The 18,516-nt window shown below is 39.5% G+C and overlaps 1 protein-coding gene across 8 annotated transcripts in view; it reads left to right on the forward strand.

Annotated features, from left to right (window-relative positions):
• The window catches only part of BANK1 (B cell scaffold protein with ankyrin repeats 1), a 134,943-nt gene that overhangs the window by 67,357 nt on the left and 49,070 nt on the right, over nt 1-18,516 (forward strand). The gene's annotated exons all lie outside the window — the stretch shown is intronic.

An 18,516-nucleotide genomic window follows, 5' to 3' on the forward strand; every position in this document is an offset into this window, starting at 1 on the left:
GAGCAAAACCGTGGTAAGGGGGATTTCAGTTTTGTGAAGGAAAAATAGAAGAGGAAGGCAGCTGTTAGTTATTGTGGTAATATATTCTGTGTGCCAGACTACCTTTTGAATGATATTATGAGGTCTGAAGGGAGATTTTTGGTCTCAAAACCCAAAGAAAAACTGGGGGGAGAAGGAAGAATTAATGAATAAAGTTAGGTACGAGACTTGCCATGTCCTTAGCAGTCTGAAGTTCAGAGCTCTGCACAGCTCTAATAGTGACTTACGAGACTTTCCTACAGCTGTAATTTATTGCTTAATTAGAAAAATTGTCTTTAGGCTCTACATCAATAGAATGACCACTGGGGAAAGGCATTTCTCAAAGCTACCAAGCCCATTATATAAAACTGCTTTAAAAAATCCATTCCTGCCCTGCATATTGCTGGTTCTGTTTAACACAGCCATGCAAATCTCCATTTATAATTCTGAGGAGTCTGCACAGAAGGCACGCTCGTTGTTTTGCCTTCTCTTCCCACCCACATATATTGTTCTACAATAAATGATTCAGTATTTCATTACCCAGACTCTAGGGTACCTAGCAGTATTCATTTGCTTTTCTTCTATCTGGTACAAACTTAAAACTGGTTTCTGGGTTCCCATACTCTACCAAACTCCAACGGGGATGCAGCAATTGACACATATGTTTGCTTTCCTGGTGAAAATCAATATGTTAAAAGATTCCTTTAATAATGCATGCTTAATAACCATTGCAGTCATTATACTGCTGTCTGTAACAGGCACAGGCAGCCTTCCTCAACCCCATGAGCTAAATGCCAACATCTTTGTGTCTGATAGCAGCAGTGTATGCATATCAGAGGTCTGGCAGTTTTTCCTCAGGCAGCAGAAGTTAGCGGCTCTCTGCAGCTCTTCCTGCAAGCGCGAGGCATGTGGCTGGATCTCAGCGCTCCCTGATGGTGCCAGTCGTATGATATTACTTACTCCTGAGATTTTGGGTTATTCATCTGCTCCTGTATGGTCACAGGGGTGATCTGGGAACCGTCCTTTAAATATCAGAGAATTGCTTAAGACCTGTGGTTGGCCACCTGTGGCCTTCTGAATTCCAGCTGAGTACATCTGCTCTTAATAAATGCCTCTTGCCAGAAAGCCTCCTGCCACGTGGAAGACGCTAGCAAGCTCCTTTCAGGTTACATAGCAAAACCCAGAAATCAGTATCTGTACCAGACATGGAAGCAATATAATTGTACGTGTGATTCCTAACAGGATCACTTAAAAGAGCTTTGAAAGTTTGATTTTAATGAGATATATTTTAAGGAAACTGCTGCCAGTTGATAGCGTTGTACTGTCTTATGTAAATGGGTCAAAGAATTGAACAAAAGTTTCCATGGAGACTGTGTATAACTCCAAGGTGCTTTTCAAATTAATTAAAGCCTTGTTTTGCAAGGGGAAGAGGTTAAAGGTGACAAAATCTAGTGCTGGTATATAGATCTGCAGGAAACTGGCCAAGCTGGTCCTAGGGACACCTATCATCACTGACAACATAGCCAGTAGAATTATAGCAGACAAAAAGTAGTGATTTGAACAGATTTCTTTCTTTCTCCAAAAAAGTTAAACGAGACGGACCTAGGTACAGGCCTGAGCTAGCTATGAGCACACAGAACAAGAAGAAAAACTTCTGGAAATATCCAAAAACAAGATCACTTCAGAATTCTGAAAGCAAGCATGATTGAGCTTGTTAGTGAGAACTGCTCGCCTCCTTCTTTTTCCAGATTATTAAATAAAGCATAACTTGGTATTTTAATGTTCTTGTTCTCTGCACCCATTAAGTGCGCTCATGTAATACAAGACGAAGGATGTTACTTCTCACTAGTTTTTTAGTAAATGACTAAGAAGCAAAAAATGGTGAGCAAACCTACACAGTTCTTTGGACTGTGTTGTGTTTCGCTGTGGCTTGTAAAATACAAAGTTTAGTTAAAACTCAGGTACTCTGAAACAGGCTTCATGCAGATACATGACTGAATAATTACTGAAGAACAAATAATGCACAGGGCTAGAAGCAAAATGCAGCCCATTTTTCATGCAACACAACTAGGAGTTGTTAGAAGACTTAATATGGGTGAAATTCTCCAGAAAAGTGGTCAAGATCAGGATAGGGTTTTAACTCTGTCTGCAAAGAGTGGGTGCCAACAGAAAGGACATGGTGGAAGCACATGTGTAGAGGCTTAAAGCAATCTTGGAAGACTGCAGAACTGTTAAAATATCCATTCCACGGAGCAGGGCATAAATGAATAAGGCAAAACCTTTATCAGAGCTGAAGTTTTAACCCACCTACCTAAAAAGAAGTCAAGAGATTTAGAATAGAAGACTATTCAGGGATTTGGAATTCTTTGGAATGGGGAACTTGTTCTTAGGGATTTTTTTCTCATCTGGCTATTTCCAGCAGTAACTGGAGATCACCAGGAATGAAAATACACGTTGCACAAGGTATGCTGATTTAAGTAGAGCCAAAGAAGCTAAAGATGGTCCCTGAAGTGTCTGAAGTTCAGAGGTACTATGACTGGCTATAAAACTAAGTTATACTTACTGTGTGGCACCATGCCCTCATAAACATATTGCAAAATTTGGCGCTTCTGGCTTAAGAAATTTGGCCACTAGCAAAACTGCCATTATACCAAGAAAATGAGGATTTAGTAGGATTTCTAACATTTTGAAAGATTATTATCCTATTGAGAAGTTTTGTATTAAATGAAGTGCGTCATACAGTGCTTTTCTGCTGTTGCCTAAGTCCAGGAGGCCTCGAGGGAAGGCTAGCAATAGGTTCGCTGTCTGAGCATTGTACATGGCAGTCAGGTTATAAAGGACAAATTGAAAAATATATATATTGGTTTTGGTGAAAGTGACCTTTGTGAACTGCTGTGAAAAGAGCCGCAGAGGGTTTGTGGAAAGTAACAATGACAATAGCACGAAACAACACAGGTTGCATATTCCCAATTATCCCTATAATGAAAAGATTTTCTGCTGTAAAGTTGGTATTTTTTCTGTTTCCTTTAACGAGATGAGACTGGAAACTTTTAAACTGTTTTGGGTGAATATATTACAAAGCAAAGATAGGAATGCATTTAAGAACAGAAAAATCCATGGCGGGGGAGGCTGGAACATTTTATATTTGCTTTAAATGAACCATATGATTGGAGCCTCAGCTAAGGCTTTTCATACATGTCAAAAATATAGGCCAGGTCAAGAGAGAGAATTCATTGTTGATAGTTCATGAAGAATTGGCTCCCTAGAGAAAAAGTAGGCACAGATTTGTTTATATTGCCGGGGGCAGGGGGGATCATGTGTTCGGTATTTTTGTTCTCATTTCCCTAAGAGAGCTTCAAAAGATCTTTCAATAGCTCTCATAGAAAATGTAGATCAACTATATATATATTAGATATATGTATGTTAGATATATGTATGTATATATATATACACACAAAAAAAATATGTATATATACTATATCAAATTTGCTTTTGCTGAATAAGGTGAATTTTCACGTGAAAATATTTGAAAATCGACCATATTTATGTGGGCAAGAGTGACGAGCTTTGCAATTAGAGGTTTTAAAAATGAGTGCTGCTACTCATTATTTTCATTCTCAGAAGGCTGGTGAAAGAAAGCATTTTAAACAGCAGGTGTAGGCTGCCGTGGTGGTAGGCTTATACTTGTATCTGTATTAAATCCTGTAAGTTGGCAGAATAATGCAAACGGATTACGGAATGTCAGCTTCTGTAACCCAGAAGGTTGTGCTGTGGATGTCAGAGGGTGGTTGGTGTAGAGGTAAAGGGCTACAGAAGAGAGCAGTCAGAACCCAGCAGAACTTGTGGTCCAGCAGTTCTCTGCAGAGCTATGTATTTAGAGTAGTCTCAGTGATTGCAGGTATCGGTGTTTTCGCAAAAAGTAGTGGACTGTTTTGCAGACTAGCAGGAGATTGCCATGAGAAGCTGAGGCGTCAGCTGCAGGATCTGATCCATGCAGAAGCAACGGGTTGTTGATACCTGACAGCAGTGACATTGGCATATTTTAGAAGAATTGGAAATCTACTGACATTTACAGGGGATGAGGTGGGCTACTTGAATGCTACTAGGTTGTTTAGTTAATAAACCGATCGTAAGAATTTTAATTGCAAAGAACCCCAGCTTCACGATGCTCATTTCAAACATTTTCCCTGATATTTTGTGAGACTTGAATTCATCATAGCCTCAATAAGTTCGTGAGTCACTTATGATATTCAGAATTGTAATTTGACCTTTCTTTTGGATTTGTCTAGTTAACAGATATTTCCATTTCAAATACTTAATAGTTGGGAATTTTTTTTGTGTTCATTATAATTCAGTTAGTGGTGAAATGTTAATTGAACACTGCTAGTTTGTTTAGATAATAGCTCTAGATGAATTTGCAGATATTTTCTGATTGGAGGAAGGTTTGTGTTAGATTGGTACACAAATGATGATAATGGTGTTATAGCTATTATAGCTCTTATTGATCTTATCAGTGCTGCATCGGGCTCATGGCATGCTAGTAGGAAGGTGGTTAAGAATTGTCCCTGAGTGGTTTGGGGAGTAAATGCTTCCATGGTTACTGAATTCTTCAATTTTTCGTCCCAGCATTGAGAGGAAATGTGTATGAACGTCCCTATCTCTAAATTAGCGTCAATAGTGCGATTTAACAAACTGATTCTAGTCCTTGGCTCATAAAATTTGCAGTTAGATGTTTTTAGTGAAACATTTTTGCAATTTAAAAGCTGTTTTTGATTATATCCTTTAAGTATACCCTTTAAGCAGTAGATGTAATGTGCATCAGTACAGCTTGTATATAAAAGTACAGGGCGATCTTTCCTAGAGCCCAGACACACAAAACATCATGTATCAACATGCATTATTATGAATAAAAACTAGAATTATCTACAATTACAAAATACTGCCAGTATTTGTTGGCCTATAGAGCAGCAACTAACTACCAAACCGTATTCTTAATTTTTGGTCCAGCTCCAAGATGATGTAAGCATTGCATGCGCAGAGTGTGCTCACTTTTTTTCAAGAAGCTAAGCTTGAAGTTTCCTTGGTGGATGCATGTATTATACAGATTAGACCCCTTCTGCTTCCATCATCTGGAACGAAGTGCAAAAATGCCTGGAGGTTAAGTTCAGTAATCCCTACAGAATCACTGCCTCTGACCCGTCAAGCTTGTATCCTGTATCTGAATAGGAATGAGGGATAGAGGGAAATTATTTGAGTCACGGATGTTGCACGTAGTATTTCGCGTCTTAGCTGGGAGCAGAAATTACACGCTGTATTTGTAAAACTGGGATTGTTAACCTCACAGAATCACAGAGGTGAAAGCCCCATCCAACCTGGCCTTGAACACCTTCAGGGATGGGGCATCCACAGCTTCTCTGGGCAGCCTGTGCCAGTGCTTCACCACCCTCAGAGAACTTCATATTTCATCTAAACCCTCTTTTAGTTTAAAGCCATTAATCCTTGACCTATTGCTATGCTCAGTGATGGAGACCTTTTCCTGTTTTCCTGTAGGCTCCCTTTAGGTACTGAGGCCCCCTTTAGGTATCCCTTTGTTTGTTTTGTTTAACTTGTACCAAAATTTCTAATACTTCATCCTGAAGCGGCTAATGGAACTGAGATGAATTTGTGGGCGGCTTCCCAATTCTTTGCAGCTATGATAAGTGACAGGGTGACACAGAGCTCTTGACATGAGCTGACGTTGGACTGAGTAGGTGACTCTCTCCCGGGGAATTCAGGAGGTAAAGAATCAGCCCCCCAGTTGAATATAAATTTATGAAAGATAATTTTGATTTGTTTTTCCTGTTTGCATCTTAGGGAATTTGATTCCAGCCTTCATATGTAATTAATGGAGGCTTTGAGTGTATCAGTGCTCCAAAGGAGCTATAGTCATGACAAGCATGCTAAGGGTAGAAAAATCAAGTAATTAGCCAAAGCAGAGACTCTTAAATTGTATTATTAATTATGGCACACTTTATTAGATTTAATCTTACATAATTTTTCCTTAAAATGGGACTTTGTATGCTTTGTCTTTTCTTTTTTTTTATTTTAATGTAAGTGAAGGTATCTGGCTAATAGGTTATTTGGATGTTGCAGCTTTATTGATCAGATCTGATGCTCACTAAATTTTCTGTAGGCGGCAGTGTTTTGAGAACGTGCTGTCTTTGACTTGGATGATTTTCTGAAATGCTTTTTATTATAGCTACCTTAAACCTTGGAATAATGTTGTTGAAAAATGCATGTAACACCTTTCGGCGCATGTGGCTTTAACAGCTGTTGGATTTGACTTTCACAGCCTGTTGCAGTTTTTCATCTTTACAGATAAGGCCTTCGTACGACAGCATGAAGCCAGAATTTCTGAGCTGATGTTAAAAAAGGCATCACGATTAGTCTGGAATTTTGAAAGCCAGAAAATTTGCAAGTATCAGAAAAAAGAAAAAAAAATCAACCTGTGGTCGTTATTTTAATTTATGAGTCTGTTTTGAAGAGTCTGGGTATTATCCTTGAGAGATGTACAAACCTCCCAACAAGACAGAAGATATGTGACTTTCTGAACCTGTGCCTTCCATCAGGTATAAAGCTTTCAGTGGCACCAAGGCTGGTGATCCATTTATCTCCTTTATTTGTAGAATAAGTTTACAATGACTCATCTAAAACGATGTGTTTTCAGGCCAATTAACAGGTGTGATTTATACAGTATCTTCACAATTATTAAAATCTAAATTGCAAGTGTTACTAGAAGCTGTTCGGTGAAACACCAATGCAGAAGTGTTATATGAGTGTAAGTGAATCATTTCTTGCTAGAACGGCTTGGTATTTTCATTGTAAACCATTTATTTGGTTATTTTTCTTAATATCTATTCAGTTTATGGATTTATTCACAGCTGTTGCACTTTGCTTATGACTCTGTTCCATAGTTCTGTGTCCTCTGTAGACGTGTTCAGGTGCTTTCACTGTCATTTCACCTCTTACCTTGGTCGAAATTATGTTCCTGCTTCTATTGATCAGAGAAACACAAGACTCGTTAGGAAAAAGATGAATGCCATTGGGGTTGTCAGGTTTTATTTTTCACACAGCAGTAGGAGGAGGATGCTTCCTATGGTTAGAGAAAGATAAAGGGAAGAGAACTCAGGAAATTCTGCTGTATGTATATGAGTGGGTTTTGTTGTTTGTTTTAATGCATATAGGCCTTTCGTTTAGTGCTACCTAAATTATGTATGCTAATAAAATTATGGTGCTTGTATAATAGGCTTGTGGATGAATTATGTATGAGGTGATCTGTTAGAGGGTGTAGTGCTCTTCTAGTCTCGTGTTAATTTTCTCTTAGCTGGTAGGATGCTGACCAGTGGACCTGGAACATGACGGAGGAGTTGTTCAGCCTGATGTTCTTATTCCACACGGACCAATTTTTTTCACCTTTACATCAGAAAAGTCTTTTTTATTTTAAGATATGGGTCTCCGACTTCTCTTTCCCTTCGTAATTCCATTTCTTCCCCTAAGTGGGGCATGTAAATGATGTACAGAGTACGTGTAAATGGTGAAATCCATGTACGGTACCCTTAAGTAGCTTCTAGGAGCAAAGGTTTGAGCATAGCTTTGTCTGGCATTTTCAGTGACAACATGTCACAGTGATCTCCTACACAAGAACAGCTACATTTTTCTCCTTTTTATGTTTGGAGGCATATAAACCAGTCAAGTTTTTGATCTTTGGATCAGAAACGGAGACCTGATAGTTCTGGGAACCTAGGAGGTTCGACCTAGGCCATAATCTAATTGGAGAGTGGTACAGGTTAGAGCATTAGCTCTGAAGAGAGAAGGAATTTGTAAGCTTGATGCCTGGCATGTCTGCCTTCCTGGGGAGAGAAAAACAGATAATGCTGCAGGAAAATAATGCAGCTCACCTGGAAAAGAAGGAAGATCAGGGATCCTGAGGTTAATAGTGGGCAATAGGTGAGATTAATAGGACATAGAGGTTAAGAGCGTTTTGTGGCAGCTTTATATGCCAGTGTGGGAGTTGTTGTTTTTTTTTTTTAGTTGGTTGGTTGTGTTTTTTTTTTCTTTTTTTTCCTTTTTTTTTTTTTAAAAAAAAAAAAAAAAAAAAAAGCAGCCTGATACATTCTCCAAGCAAATGAATGAGTCCTACAAGAAAATGACTGGCAAGATTAACCAACCTCATTTTAAAGAGAGAGAGAGAGAGAGAGGTGACTGCAAAATTCAGCATATAATTCAGTATTTTAATTTAGTATTTAAAGACAACTGTAGTTATTTTCCTGTGTATTCACACACACACAAAAAAAAAATCCTTTTTTGGAAGATTTTTGTTCCTTATGGTATACAGACTTGCATTTCTTTGCTCATACTGGTCTTGTGAGTGAAACTGATAGTGTTCTGGATGGTCATTAAGTGTTCCCCATACAGATTTGCCAGTGAAGGCCTGTATCTTCACATCCTGAATTAGCTGAATAAACATAATATCCTCAATCGTGTGATCACTTCCATCACAGGTGAAAGTGCAAGGTATTCCTGTGTGTACTCTTCCTCTAAAAAGTTTAAGCACTTAGTGACAAAGCAGAAAATGAATTGTAAGCACTTTAGATAAATCTGCAATATTAAAAGCTGGCAGACAGGAAGAGTTTAAGCATTTTTAAGTGCTTTGAGATCTTTGTCCTGCTATAAGCCTGCCAGTAGGCTGGAGGTGAACAGCTGGAGATGAATTCAGGTAAAATATTCAGGTAAACCTCTGTCTGCCGATCAACTGTGTTGTGAAAATATATGTACAGATAGGCCCAGAGAGAAGGAAAGTTGCAAACTTTTAAGTGAGAAGGACTGAAGAAGTAAAATCTGTTTTGATGGAAGTCAAATTAATTTGGGATCGTAGAAGTTTAGCCAGACTTTTGGGTTTGCTTAGTGTGTTTGGCGTGATGCGGTTTCCCTTTGTGCTTTGCCCTAATCTCTGTGGACATTTCAGTGGGTGAAGGACCTGTAGAAGGAGCTGCTGCTGCTGTGCATTGCAGTGGTAGTTGGAAAGCACTTTGTAGATGGATTCTGCTGCTAAGTGTACAGTACTGAAATTGGCAACAGATTTAATAAAATCCAGTGACAACTGGGGTATGTTATCCCTCTGTTTGTCTTTAGATGATTCATCATATATTCTGTAATTGCCAAGTCGTTCTCTAGTAACCATGAATAGCTAGATTTAGGTGATGAAAAACAGCACCAATCTATTAAAAAAAAAATATGGGGGGGGGCAGAAAAATCAGTTGGACAGCATATCAGAAGGAAACTCTTCAGAAGAAAACAAGTCCTGGAAGCTAGACTTGACATACCGTGGCATCAAGTGATGAGGCTCCTGCTTGGGCTCTGCGCTGCCATCGCCAATCAAATGTACTCAGCGAAGAAGGTAGTGAAAGGCTTGTGCTTTTTTTGGCCTTTGAGTCATGTCCAAAATTGGCTCGTGCATGTTACCTCACCTCTCGTTTTCATAAGGAACCGGAGGCTGTTCTTCAAAAAGCTGGGGGAAGTGGACAACGAGCTGTGCCATGTACGTGCTGAGATGGCAAGGGCTTTCGTGAAGGTAGGCAGATTCCGAGGAGCTGGAGGAGAAATTGTACATCTGCTATTGCTCCCCGATCTCCCTGCTACAGAAGAGTTGTACAGAGGGAAAACTGAAGGTGAAGAAAAGGAGCTGCTTTCCCTGACGCAATTTTATCCATCTTCCCTCTCCTTTCTTCCTCTTCAGGGAGATTTTGGAGGATCCAGAAAGCAGCAGACTGTGTAAGTCTAGGGACAGTCTAGTCCTGTGCTTGCAGTTCCCAAAACTCGCAGTATTACCAACATGTTTTGATTGGGACTTTCTAAATGGTGTTTACTGTAGCTGATGATTCATCCCCAGCTGTTTCAGTAAGTGTTACTGTATCATTTATACACTTCATACAAAACAGGCAAATTAAGTTTGGCAAGGACTCATGCAGTAGGAGTTGAAGATTTGTAAGGGCTGCAGGAGTTGTCTTTTTGTGAAACTACCAGATAAGGCCTTTTGGACTTCAAGGAGTGTCTTCACTTCAAATTTCTGGTATTTTGGATCTGCCATGTCTCCAGTGAATGGAGGAATGGAGAGAAAAGTCTCCCTGTAATTTTCTTGCTCCTTATGCTGTGGTGCACACTCACGCCCTGCTTCTTGTTGTGGGGTCCCAGCAAAAGTCCAGCACACAACCATCGAGAGAAACTGAAGGGTGCCCGCAGCCAAACCCATGGGATTTCTACCACCCTCTTCTGACACAGTAAATTGCACAACTCAGATTGTGATTTTTATACTACAACAGTTTGGAAAAACTCACAGATCGACACAGGTGTTTGCTGAGGGTTTGGGAACGATGACATGGAGCTTGTTAGTATCAGAAGTGCAGGAGGCATTTTCTGGCTCCATTTTTGCATGCGAATGTGTGTGTTTTAAATCCAGTTTTGAGACCAATGCCAGTCTGAATTTGTTCATCTCTATTTGGGATTTAGGATTCCCCACTCTGATCTGGGTTACTCAGAGGAGTCACGCTCTGTTTGTGAGTCTGCTGAGACACTTTCAGAGCCGGAGGGGGAACTGAATGGCACCAGCGGTTCTGCAGTTAGATGGCACAGAGCGTGCTGCTGCTCCTCTCTGATTCAATTGCTTGGGGAAAAATCTGCACCACTGAATGGTTTGGAGTTGAAGAGGCTGAAGGAAAAAGAAGCCTTGACGAATGTGATTTTTAAATGCAAATTATTATATTTCTTTTTAGCCTAATGGTAAGAGTTACTGAGTTTTAGTTCTTAACCCACAATAATTTTAACTACTATAGCACCGTATTATGGCCAGGCATTGGTAATAAGCACTGACATTAGTGACGGTGATAATGTATTATCCTTTTGATTTGTTATTCGATAAATTAATCCCTTGGGTGTTTCTTTTAATTTCACTGGCCATACTCCAGGAGTTAGTGTGTCTTTAGCCCACCGTATGCAGGAGGCAAGCACAGAGATTCTCAGTAAAGACTTTGTGTTTTTTGCTTTTCCACTGAGGTCTATTTATTAGCAGGGAGCTTCCTACTTAGAAGATAGTTTTTGAGAGAGCCGAACTGCTAGACGTGACAACCTGATAGATATACATCTTTAAAAACCTACAAAACTGGAATCAGTACTGACAAAAGGTTTTTAGTGTGGTTCTTCATGAAGTGTTTTGTTTTCTCCTTTTTTATTTTCTGTGAGTATTCTGGAAAATGCATAAACATCAGAAATAGCAGGGTTGGGATTCAAGCACAATAATACTGCCACAGTTACGGGAAAACCACAAAGTGATGGGATCATCAGCATGATTTGCTATGGGACCTTAATGAGAGATCCTCACTTAGACACGTATGAGAGATTACAGCCAAGGCAAACATGAGTAGCAGAAGTGTGTTCTCTGTAAAGCCCTTTTCTCACTCTGTATGTTCTTTAACAGAACAGCCTTTCCCTGGAGACTAATAATTGCCATTCATAGTTGAGGAACATCACTCCCCAGCCTTGTATGGTTGTTTAACTTTTGCATATTTATCTGCCTCAAGCTTTGTGAAAAACATTGTAGGGCTAAAATAAAACAAAAGCAGAGATGCAGGTGAGCTTGTGAGGAACAGACAAGCTAGCAGAGAACTCGGGGATATTCAAATTTTAAAGCTATTTGACAGTTTTGAAACGCTCTTAATGATTTGAGCATAGTTTCTTATTTACAGTTCTGTGCCTTCGTGTACATGCCTAAAATGCTGCATTAGCCACGATTTTGAAGAAGACTTCAGCTAAAAATATTTGATGCTGACTGTCAAAATACTGCTGAAGGACAGAGCCTGATTTTGCAGGACTTGATGATGTTTTCTGAGCAAGTGTTTCCAATTTCTATGATACTATTGATCTTGGTTCTAGGGGTGCAGTCTGAACCGGTGCAAATATGTGGATGACATATGTATGGGGGAAGCAGTTTTGTCAGAACGTCTCCAGCATGATTGTTCTAGAGCTGGGTATGACAGCAGGTCAGTATTTAGCCATCAGTATTCATGGCTGGAGTATATTTTAGAGCAGAGATTTAATTTGACTTGACACGTGGCAGAAGACATCTGTCATCTGTTGTTTTTATCACTTCCCCCTACTTGTGTATTTTTAAAATAATAGAAAAATTGGGGAAAATGTATGTTAAAATTTGTCTGAGAAAATGTTATCATCTTACCTTGTACACTTAATGCTGATTTCACAAAACTTTAAGCCCTTTTTCATTATTTTTTTAATTTCATTATTATAATTTACCGAAAAAAGTGTTTTTTTTTGCAGCTCAATTGTTGATTAGTTGGATCCTACTTTGTGGGATTAGTGCTGATAATGCAGTTGTTGTCATTCCATCAGACAAGCTAAGAGACTACCATTTTTCTGCACTCATTTTTTATTACTGTTCTGGTAAAACAGTGCCCTTATTGCCTTTCTCCTATTTTTAGCAATGAAAGAATAGCATAGGAACTTTCGACGTTAGCTGAAGATATTTTTCATTTGGAGATGAGGAAGTTCCTGACCTGTGTCAGAATTTATCTGAGTAATAAGACAGTTTCCTCTAACCTCTGCACAAGTTGCAGGATGGAAAAAATAAAATAAAATAAAATAAAATAAAAAAACATTCCGAATTCTAATATATACATAATACAATATTGGAATACAGATAGCATCTTACCCTCTTTACGTCTCTTCTGATGAAACCGGGTCCTCTTTATATAGCTGTATCTATGGTTTTACTATAAATATGCTGTAAACATGGCTGAGGAAGTAGGCATGCATCGCGTTTGCTCAGTATTTAGCATGGGCCTTCTGTTTATAGCAGTGCATACAGTTGGAGAGAGCCAAGTTGTACACCACTTCATGTTCTCTTTCTGCTACAAGAATGCCAGAAAGCAAAGGCTAGAGATGGTCTGTCTGCAGAAAAAAATAGTTTGTTTGATGGCATTAGGCCCAGGAGTAGGAGCTGTTTAGATAATACAGGGAAGAGAGGAGAGATATCCTTCACTATTTGGACTCAGATGCTAGTTAGGTTCAGACTCACGCATCCATCGGGCTGTAGCACATTTCTTTTGAGCCTCTGTGCAAACACTAAGGCAGAAGTGGGTGCTTAACCTCTGGCCATGGGCTTGGGGGCTGTTCAGCCTGGTTCATGATGTGCTGCCTTCAGGACCGTGTGGCTCATCTTCTGGTTTAGATGCCAATACGTTCCAGAAAACATTGATTTGAACAACAGAACCACAGAATGGTTTGGGTTGGAAGGGACCTTAGACACCATCCAGCTCCACCCCCCTGTCATGGGCAGAGACACCTCCCGGTAGAGTACGTTGTCCAGAGACCCACACAACCTGGCCTTGAACCAGTTTTAACCACCAGGGAAACGTATGCAATTTTCTGTAGAAAAGGAGGGGACAGTTTAAAATTACTGCTTTCAGTGGGTAGAAGTGCAATACAACATCCAGTTAATGCAGTAACTTCATGGTTTAAGTGGTAGAGGGTTTTATCGATATGACCGTGCAGCCCGAGTTCACATTTGAAGGTCAGAAGCGATAGAGTTCATTATATAAGTAGCCGGCGTTGTTTATACATCCTACATTAGTGCTGCTTTGCTGACCTTTTAGTTCTGGAAGTGCTATGGCCCCCAGGGTTTAAGGCAATATACTTTCTCCAAATTCAATTGTGTCTAAAAAAAAAAAACATTTGCGCTAAGCCGGTGCTTCCCATAGAGCCTGTGGGTAAAAGGAAGATCGAGGTTTTATGAAACTATGTATTTATTCCCCTTCTCCTCTCCTGAGTCCCATAGAGAACAGATTAATTTCCAGCTGTGTAAGAAAGGAAATCATCTAAACTCAGAAGATGCAGAAGAATAAGGGTGGGGCACAAAGAGGCATCGTAGCCGCTTTGGAAATTTTCTGATTTCTTTCCTCTGAAATCTGAAAATGGATGCTGGCAGGAAGTTTCTTTTTCTCCTTCAGTGTGGAGTTTGTAGGAGGAGGAGGAACAGATGATGGACAGCAGCAGCTCAGATCTCTGTGCTAGCTAAGCTCTACAGCTCAGTGCTGGGCATTCATCACCAGTGTTGACAGCAGCAGAGATGGGGGTGGACAAATGATTACTAGAATAGCACACATCTCACCAAGAGGATGTAGTCCACCAAATGTGGGAGCCATCCCTACTTTCTGAAAAGCTACCAAACTCCTTATTTTTAACAGAAATTGGCCGTGCATTACCCAAAAGGTTAAGCTGCTCTGTGAACAAGCCATCCTTCTACCCTGTTACAGGAGAATATCTGCATTGCGAGGCGTTTCATTTTCTTGCTTAATTAAACTAGAAGAAAAACGAGTGCTATTGTACAGACAGCAAGTTCTTCAGCAATCTACTTCATGTTAAGTAAACTTGTGTGGAAATCCGTCTTTGTTGTATGGAAGCTAAGTGGTTCCTCTCTGCTCTGCTGTCTCTCTAGATCAGCCATTCAAATCTTGCCCATATTAGCACAGACTGAAGTTTGGCAGCAACAAATTTATTTTAACTCTTGCCCTTTGCTTTACTTCTGTAGAATACTACCTCCACCACAGTTACTTGACATCTTTGTTGAACATCTCAGTGGAAAGGCCAAAGCACGGTCCCTTGGATGATGGACTTCCGAGGCAGAGTTTATAGGCAGAGCAGAGTGAGAAATCTGTACTGGTTCTCTCTCCTAGCTATACAAACAAATAAAACAGTTTTCAGCTAGTAATTTACCATCTGAATGAGAAATACAGTGGATTTTTATTTATTTATTTTTTAAAGAGTAAAGCCTACAACTCTTTAATCTCATGCTTAATTTTGATACCCATCAGAATGTTTGCATAGATTACAAGCAAAGCTACACTGGGATGCTGTAATTATTCTTTCCCCCCAGAAAGCATAGAGCAGATTTGGTAGAACGTTAACTGCCTTGTAACTTGACGGAAAGAAAAAATGCAGTCGTATTACAGAATTGTTGGGAAATCCGAGAGGCAGCACTAAGCTGAAAAAATAATCCCATGTGGACCCACGGATTCAAGAGCAGAGAAATGCCTTAGTCTGTGTGACGGTATGTGAAATGTTGAATTCTTGCCCAAGATGAAGGCTTTGCAGTAATGTACGTTAACAGTTCGAGTTTTTGCTAGTTTTATTGAGATTCTTACTGTTCAGTCCCTAATGGAGCAGCAGGTAAGGAGTTTTTATACCTATGTTTTCTTAAACACGTGCCAGAGGAGGGAGACTGATGCACCCCAAGACTGATGCATCCCAATTATTGTTAATTTGGCAATCATGAAGAAAGGATAGCAATGGCATCAAAATTTGGACTGACTGCCATGCTCAGAGTGTGCTATCATGAAGACCATAATTAGATGACTTCAATACAGAGTATAATTCTATATGGGCAGATGGTCTTCACAAATTATTCCAGTAAGGATTCGGTACAAAACTTCATTGGAAGGGCCCCTCCCTGAAGAACCCCATGGGTGCTGACTGATACAACTGCACCTGAAAGGCACCCGTGTGTTTTTCTGTTCCCATCATCTCCAAATGGAGGTCGTTGGATGAACTGGTTCTGGCTGACGCTGGTTGTAGTAAGACATGTTCAGAGCTTTCTTGGTGTTGTAAAGCAATCAAAAGAAGACTAATATTGACACCATCCACCACGTTAAGAAAAGAATATTGAACTGCAGTCTGTCAAAAACCAGCAGGCTTGGAACAATTTAAAGCATCAACTGACAAATGGGGTAAGGGAACAAAATTTGAGACCAAAGTTTGTTTAAAAACTGTTGCTTTTGGCATTGGGAACGAATGCAGCATGCCGGAGTTGTCTTTTCTACTCCAGAATCCCCCCAAACTACTGCTGCTTGACAAAATGACGATGTTACAATGATCCCAGCATTTTATTGTGTCTAGCAAACTTTATATTAGTTACACTAGTGTGTTTTAACATACCGAAACTAATGCTCTTCAAATGAGAAGGGCATGAGTCAGATTTCAGGATGATACATTTCACTTAGATACCACTGGGATTTAAATGTCAGGCTTGTCTTTAATTTTCTCTTCCACATATTTGGAAGGCTTTGGGGCATTGATTTCATGCACAAGCACTGAACAATAAGTTGGCTGCTAGAAACTGGCTATTCCTATTGTTCTTGTTCACTGACCAACAAACTTTTAGCATGTCATAGCTCTACATGCAGCGTTGGGTTTGATTACATTGATTTAATATTTTTGGTTTTCTGTTCTGTCTTTAGTCTGTATTGTTTATGTCAGCTGAACTGGTAAACTGCTAATGGTAAAAATGTGAAGTTGACTGTGTGTAAACAACGTGCTCTGGCAATCCCAATGGGGGCCAGTATTGGCTTTTTACTGTTGTCTCAAAGGTAACATGGAAAAAGAGTAAAAAAAAAGGGCTGGTAAAAAGAGAAATACTGAAAACAGGAAACAAAGTTCAGGTGGTTGATTAATAAAAAATATATATTCATAACAACAGTGCTTAGTATGCAGAACAACATAGATTTGGCTTTTGGGCTTGGACTTTTGCTCCCTTGCATCCTGTTCCTTTGTTTAGGATGATAACTACCTGTGTGATAGGTCAGAACAAGGTATGTTTTGTAAAAAGAAAGAAAAATGCATGAATATGTATAATATGAGTTCACCATTTGTCATCTACTTGTTCTTTTTTTTTTAGATTCCTTCTGTGAGTTATGTTCTAACATAACATGAAGCACTTTTAATTATCATAAAATGAATTAATCATAAATTTAAAATTTAACCATTCACAGAACACAAGCTGTCTTTTCTCAGAATCCGTGTTAAGGGCTCATTCAAGAACATCCTGGAGACCACAAATCCATTTGGCTTGGACTTCTACAGTTTATAGATGGTTCCTTTGACTTGTATGCAGTAGCTAGCAGTAAGGGAGCTGCTAATGTAAGGAGGACGCTTCCTCCTGGATTTGTGTTTTGAACACCATGTTGTGATTTGTATTTTTGTTTGTAGCCCTCTGAAAGGTGAGCTTGCCGAGTGTTGTTGAGGCAGGTGACCACATTTGATGAGCATAATCTGGCTGTCCTGCATCTCAAGGTAACTTTGAGATATTGTCCATTTAAAACTGCATTCTTTGGGTTTTAACTTTTGCGTGTTATTGATGAGTAATGGATCTTTTAAGATTTGAAGTCCAGAATTTAGTTGGAGGCTGTGTGGAAAGCAACCCAACATGAAACCCACGCGTGTATCATTGACCCAACGTACTTTTGCTCTGCTTAGTGGGTGATAGCAGCATCTCTGCTGCTGCTACTTTAACTGCCCTGCTGTAAGTCCATGACCTACCAGCATATTTTAGCTGAGCCATACTTGAAAGACGTAAAAAAGATTTAAGCATTCAACATCTTTTTTTCCCCAAACAAATACCTGTTTGGTTTCTAGTGGAGCTAGTTTCCTGTGTCAGGTGCTTCGTGCTTACAGAAGTAGCTACGTGGCTTACTTGGAATCTGAAAGACAGAAGAATAAAGTCTTGGGAGGTTCAAACAAGTGTTTTTAATGACATGTTCCAAAGAATATGTATTGTACAGGAATAGCAAGCTTTCAGATCACAAGGAAAATAGGATCTATAGATGGATTTTCTTAGAACTGTTTTTTTGTGATTGTTATGTAGAAAGTCACATCCTTAAGGTTGTTAAACTTGTTTAAAAAGAAGTTCTCTGCTTCTCTGGTGTTATATAATCTAAAAAAAAAGCTAGACTTTGTAACAAAATTACTACTTACAGGTTTTACATTTCCTTCACAAGCAGTTCCGTTGTACAATTTTTAGGAAAAAAGAGCAATTCTATCTTGGCTTAATATCTTGAGAGCAAGTAAAAAATGACAGACCATCTTTAGGACTTGTGTAGTGAAGCTATAAATTGAGAAACAACGATGACCAGTGCAAAGGTTGTAATGTTAGAACTGCAGCTGCCTTTTTAATATACCCGAAGTGTCAGCGTTGTGAATTAATTTCTGACACGGCGCACAGAGTGGTAGTTTTCCATGTCAGAATAAATGGTAAAAAAAAAAAAAAAAAAACCAACACCTGCAGACAAAGTCAGTGCTGTGATGTGTTTCCTTGTGCCTAGCTGCTTCGAGGAGCGCTGCGGTGCGCAGGACCAGTTGTGACGGCAGAAAGCCAACATCCCATGCGTTCCGTGCCGTGATAGCATGAGAAGGGTTTTCTCCTTTTATAAAAGGCAAAGCTGAAGAGGTGCGGAGAAAAACCACTTCTACGTGCAGAAACTTGCATGTCACGCTGTTATTACACAACACCACCGTATTCAAGGTATTTGTTTAGAGAAAGTACTTCAAACAACTGAGCTGTGCGATAACTCAGGAAGTTGTGAAGCTTGCAAAGCAAGTACTTGGTGTAAGTTGGTGATT

Source organism: Anas acuta, chromosome 4 (genome assembly GCF_963932015.1).
Source record: "Anas acuta chromosome 4, bAnaAcu1.1, whole genome shotgun sequence".
In the NCBI taxonomy this organism is placed as follows: domain Eukaryota; kingdom Metazoa; phylum Chordata; class Aves; order Anseriformes; family Anatidae; genus Anas; species Anas acuta.